The sequence below is a fragment of the Mus caroli genome, unplaced genomic scaffold (assembly GCF_978045245.1).
Source record: "Mus caroli unplaced genomic scaffold, Mus_caroli_1 scaffold_11, whole genome shotgun sequence".
NCBI classification, from domain to species: Eukaryota; Metazoa; Chordata; class Mammalia; order Rodentia; family Muridae; genus Mus; species Mus caroli.
In genome coordinates this window covers 119,639,620-119,645,991 of record NW_028227266.1, presented here as the reverse complement: position 1 = coordinate 119,645,991, position 6,372 = coordinate 119,639,620, and positions in this window count along the sequence as shown.

The following is a 6,372-nucleotide window of genomic DNA, read 5'->3' as shown; positions in this document are numbered from 1 at the left end:
ATGTCGGCAGAGCACTTATAAAAGAGTGTGGGTCTGTTAGGGAGAGCTTACTCCAGGGAGCTGAACCCAGAGTGTTGGGATGGAGGGGGACCCTGGAGGGACACAGACAGAAGCTCTCTCTTAGCTGAAAGGACATTCCCTGTATGCCAGAGACAAACCCCAGAGGAGTGGAATAAAAACTTGTAATAGAAACTGAAGTGGGAACTTAAGGGTTCTTTGGAGAGTCAGTTGTGTTGGATGGTGTTTTGCTGGGGTAAACACATGAAGGAATGTTCTCCTGGAGCGGACACAGGTGAAAGACTAAGACAGACTCGTGAAGGGACGTTTCACTGAAGCAGACGCAGGATGTTCTGCTAAAGCAAGCACGTGAAAGGACATGTGCTGAAGAATTCTTTGCTGACAACAAACACATATTAGTCTGCCCTACATTGCGTAGTTGTGCTGCATTTGTCGGGACTCTGCAGACTAGGGCTGACTGGATGCACGTGCTGAGGCAAGGCACAAGGGGTCAGGTGAGGTTTGGAGGGTATAAAGAGGACTCTGTAGTGGCATGCTGGAGACAGAGCTTGGCTTGCTGCGACAGCTGGCTGTCAACGCTCGTGGGTCTTGAGTCTTTGCTGATCTTCATTTCTCTGAGACAGGCACAGCCAAGAATTTCTTCTGGTGTCCCTCTGGGTCCCTCCTGCTGATTTGAGCCTAGCGATCTCTGCTAGGTTATGTCACTGCTGTTGCTAACCCGACTCTTCTGAACTGGACTGCTGGTGTATCCATGAAGTGTTTGTGAGTGGACCGAGCTGCTACTGGCTGCCTGCTGACCTGGGAACTGAACTGTAGATTTTCAGACAACACAGATGGGAGTTGTTCCAAAGAACCTTTCTACGTCCCCTGTATCCTTTCTTTTCCACTACCTCTGGTGGGTGGTGGGCTACAAGGGAGGTTAAAGCATTTAAGAACCATCATTACGCCGGGCGTGGTGGCGCACGCCTTTAATCCCAGCACTTGGGAGGCAGAGGCAGGTGGATTTCTGAGTTCGAGGCCAGCCTGGTCTACAAAGTGAGTTCCAGGACAGCCAGGGCTATACAGAGAAACCCTGTCTCAACGCCCCCCCCCCCAAAGAAAAATAATGTAGAGTAATAACTATAATATAAGAATATGTTCAGGACACTCAGAACTTAGGAATACATAGTTACAGTTAGGAAACTAGTTAAATGGTAGGTGTGAGAAATATGTTTATTGAAATAAACTCTCAATGGATGGGTGGGAAACTGTGGAGATTCCTCCCAGGACAAATTAAGGAGAAGGGTGTGGGGTCATATGCCTCACATCCGGTTCCAGAAATAGATGGAAGGATGTGAAGAAGGAGAGAGAAGCATGGCAGACAGACTTAGAAGTGTACACATTTTTATCCATGGTTCTCAGGAAGAAACAGTGGAGGAATGGTGGGAAGGAAGCCGTTTGAGTTTGAAGAACTAAGACCTAAGTAGAGTTTCTGACTTAATGGAATAATTGAGGCTCTGGTGAGATGAGCCCTGAAGCAGAGAGAAAGATCACTGCTGGTGTGCATACAGTCTCTCTCTCTCTCTCTCTCTCTCTCTCTCTCTCTCTCTCTCTCTCTCTCTCTCTCTCTCTCTCTCTGTCTCTCTCTCTCGTTCATTAAGCCCACCCCCTAGCCCCCCAATATGGTGGGTCTTCCCACCTCAGCTTGTTCAGTCTAGAAGTTTTCACACAGATATCCCCAGAGCTTAGTCTCCGAGGTGACCTGAAATCCTAGTGAGTTGACAGTCCGTATTAACCATCGCCTCTGCCTCTCACTAGCACAGGTCTGGTTTTTGGTCCCTCTGAGTTTTGGGTCACCTTCTGTACCTCTCAAACCATTTCCTTTATGATTTATGGGCAGGAGTGATTTGGGGCTTTGGAAAAGGAACATCAAACAACTTATTTTAACCCCCCACCCCACCCCACCCCTGGCTTCACAGCCCTGGGTCTTCCTTTTTTGCAGGATGCCCACTTTTTGGCAGATCCCAGTTCTGGCCCTACTTCTAAGGCTCATACCTCCTACTACACACCCTCCCCCACCTCCGGGACACTAGTTCTGAGCTGGCCCCGTGTAAGTCTCTGGACTTTTGGGAAGAATCCCATCGAGGTGGAGGCTTCAGAGAGCTACAAGGAAGGCGCAGGAAGCTTTGAAGGCGAAGGCCCGCACATCCAGCAAATGCTCCCTGCACACCTGCTGAGTGGAATTTGCCGGAACATATGGAGGCTACAGTTGGCAGCACAGCAGGGTTCCTGGCCAGACAGTCCTAAAGAGAGTCAGACTGGACTGTGAAGGGTACCATGGCGTTTCCTGCATCTCTGCTTGGGTGTGTTGCAGACACTGAAGGCCTTCCCACTCCGCCGTGCGCAGGACCAAGGCTCCTTCACTTGTTCCCTGAGCATGGGCTGGTCGTGTGCAGAGTGGGTTGTTAGCACTTCCCCAGGCCAGGTGTCATGGTAGGTGGGACCCGTCTGTTCTGGAGAACAGAACTCAACCAGACTCTGCTGGGGCTGTTCCCAGTGGGCCTCTTCTACACAGAAAACCAAGAGAATGAACGCTAGCATTTCCCATGCGTGGAAGTGGGGTGTGGGGGGTCATCCCTTTGCCAGCTGCAGTGAGACATAGCAGCCCCTCTTCTCTGTAACCCCCTTAGAGGCCACCACAGTGGGGAAGCATGCCCCCATGCAGAGACCCCTAAGATCACCTTAGGACAGAGCACTGGAAGCCTCTGCCCACCTCTGTGGTGGGATGGACGTCCCAGAATCCCCTTGGGCTCAGACCAAGGCTAACTTGACCAGTGTTTTGAAGAGTTTGGGCCCTGCTTGCTCCCCTGTCCACTCCTCTGTGGGTGTCTCTCAGGCTCTGTTCCAGGGATACCCGTGAGACATTCCCTAGAGACTGTTGCTTTCTCTCTCCTGTAGAGACTGAGCAACTACAGAGCTTTCTGGGGGAGCTTTAAGGTCAAATCTTTTGAAAGGTTGGAGGAGGGCACGTGGCTGCTGGGAGCTCAGGGTACAGGGGGACTTCACTCTTGTACCCACAGGTCATGGAAACTTGTGCACTAGGGGATTTCAGGGCATAAACTTCCATCTTGAGACAAGCTAGTCATGGCTACCATGTCCAATCTGCCAGCCAAAGAGACAAGAGAAGGAACAGAAAAAGAAGACTTAATTCAATGTGGCCACATTGGGGAAGGGTACAAAGGCACAATTTGGTCATCTCAGTCTACCCTCAGGGCCCTAATGTAATGTTTAGGTTTCAGTAGAGGGCAGGAAACATGAATAACTAGGCAGTCCTGGGCAAGGAGTGCTGTCTTGGTCTCTCAGCTCCACTCTGTCCTGTGTGCTGGTCTGACAGGATGGCAGACCCCTGTGAGAGCCCCTCCTGGGAAACAAGCACCTCCAGGGAGACTACACCAGGTTCAGCCATTCCTTTCCCCTCCTGTACTGGCTGGTTTTGTGTGTCAACTTGACACAGGCTGGAGTTATCACAGAGAAAGGAGCTTCAGTTGAGGAAATGCCTCCATGAGATCCAACTGTAAGGCATTTTCTCAATTAGTGATCAAGGGTGGGAGGGCCCATTGTGAGTGGTGCCATCCCTGTGCTGGTAGTCTTGGGTTCTATAAAAAAGAGAGCTGAGCAAGCCAGGGGAAGCAAGCCAGTAAAGAACATCCCTCCATGGCCTCTGCATCAGCTCCTGCTCCCTGACCTGTCTGAGTTCCAGTCCTGACTTCCTTTGGTGATGAACAGCTATGTGGAAGTGTAAGCTGAATAAACTCTTTCTTCCCCAACTTGCTTCTTGGTCATGATGTTTGTGCAGGAATAGAACCCTGGCTAAGACATCTCCACACAGGTTTCCTGGGGGACTTCCAACTTTTGGAGGTCACTGTGATGGCTAATGTCAAATGCCAACTTGATGTGATTTAGACTTACCAATGAGGTGAGCCTCTGCGTGCGTCTGTGTGGATTGTCTCGATTATCTTGATTAGGACACCTGCCCACTATGGGGATGGAGACTTGGAGTGAAGGAAAGGAGGAAGACAAGTTCAACATTCACTGCTCTGGACTTCCTTACTGCAGATGTCATGTGAACAGCCTGCCGCCGTGAGCTTCCTGACGGGATGGGCTTCCTGTTGAACTCTGGTCAGAACAAGTCCTTTCTCCCTCCGATTGCTTTTTCTGCATATGCTACAACAGCAGGAACAGTAACTATTGCAACTTATTCAAGTGGCTGGGATTGGAGAGGAGGCTCACACAGTAAGAGCACTGGGTGCTGATAGACCTGAGTTCAACTCCCAGCACCCATATGGCAGCTCACAATTGTCTGTAACTATAGCGACAGGGGATCTGATGTCCTCTTCTGACCTCCACAGGTACCAGGTCCACGGTACACAGACATACTCGCATGCAAACACCCAGGCACATAAAGTAAGAGTAAAAGACCTTTAAGACAACAACAAAAAGAAATTGTTACAGACACTGAGGTATATTTTCTTCCACGTCACCTTTAATAATCCCATTGCTCTAGCTGGAGCATTCTTTCCCAAACGAAAGACTACATTTCTCAGCTTCCTTTGCAGGTCCTTCTGAATGTGTTTGTAAATTCTGGGTAAGGGGATATCAGATCACTTAACCCATGAGATTTGGGTCAAAAGTCTCCAACATCAGGCTTTTCCTTTCGTCTCCCACTTTTTTTTTTTTTAAATTGGGAATGGGTTTATTTCGGCTCACAGTTCAAGGTTGCAATTCCTCACTGCAGAAGTCACAATGGAGCGTATTGAAGCAGCTGGTCATATTTGCATCTGTAACCAGATGTCCTGGTTGGCTTTTTGTTGCTATGAAGAAGACCATAATCAAAAGCAGCTTGGGGAGGGAAGGGCTTGTTTGGCCTTCATGTCCCAATCACAGTCCATCCTTGAGGGAAGCCAGGGCAGGAACCTTTAGGGGTCAGGCTGTCTGTCTGTCATTATTAGTGTACAAACTTTGGCCCCTTAATTTTACCCCTTTGTGTGGACGTGGGGAGGTCATGACACCTGCCCACAACTGGATCCAAGTGTTCTGGGACCTGGAGCTTAAAAGTGGGAAGAAAGTCTTCAAGACAAGCCTAAGGTTCTGGGCTGTAGAAGGCTTCTGAACAAGAAAGCCCAGCCCTCAAGGGTCTGTCCCCCACCTTTTGATTCTTTGGATGTCGACATGATGACAGGGCTTCGATCATCATCTCGGATCATAAGGACAAGTTCCAGACTTGAAAACATAAAACAGTGGAACGGGTGACCCAGGGGGAGCCTTGTCCTTGGTGGCTTTTCTAGCTGCCACACTGGACTGCATACTTGTGAGAGTCTCCTACATTTGTAAAAGTTAATTTCTATGTGATTTAAATCATCCCCCCACCCCCAGCCCCAGGGAAGGGAAGGAGGCAGGAAGACACTCCTCTCTGCTCTAATACATCATCCTACCCCACGTGAGACGATGGGCAGCTTATTATTTTAGCTGTATAACCGTTAAAAGAAAATGCTTATTCTTACAGCCTCTTTGATTGAGACGAAGTACCTCATTAATGCTTGATCCATCTGCCAAGGGAGGAAAAGAAGGCACTGAGCCAGCTGCCTTGGAACAGCAGCCCGAGGGCCACATGGAATGCCCTCCCAGGGAGCCTGGAGAGTGGTAGGGACAGCACCTGCCTCAGTGATGTAGCACTGTAGTGTGTGTGAGGGGACTGGCCATGGTGGCAGAGCCAAACACTGCCACTTCTTGGAGCTCTGCTGGGTGTTGTTTGAAAGGACATGATGGGTGTGATATAGCAGGACTTTCAGGGCAAACCTGAAGCTTCTGGCAGCTTCAAGGAGCTAGCCTGGGCCACTTGACCCCATTTACCAGCTAAAGAGGAGAGTGTTGGAGAAAAGCAGAATTTGAGCAATGTGAATGAATAGGGAGAACAGTTACAAAGGTCTAGTGGACCCCAGGTCCTTCTTTGGGTGACCCCAGGTCCTTCTTTGGGTTGACCCCAGGTCCTTCTTTGGGTTGACCCCAGGTCCTTCTTTGGGTTGACTCCAGGTCCATCTTTGGGGTGACTCCAGGTCCATCTTTGGGGAGACCTCAAGTCCTTCTTTGGGGAAACTCTAGGTCCTTCTTTGGGGTGACTCCAGGTCCTTCTTTAGAGTGACCCCAGGCCCTTCTTTGGGGTGACCCAGGTCCTTCTTTGGGGTGACCCAGGTACTTCTTTAGAGTGACCCCAGGTCCATCTTTGGGGTGACTCCAGGTCCTTCTTTGGGGTGACCCCAGGCCTATCTTTGGGGTGACTCCAAGTCCTTCTTTGAGATCACCCCAATTCCGTCTTTA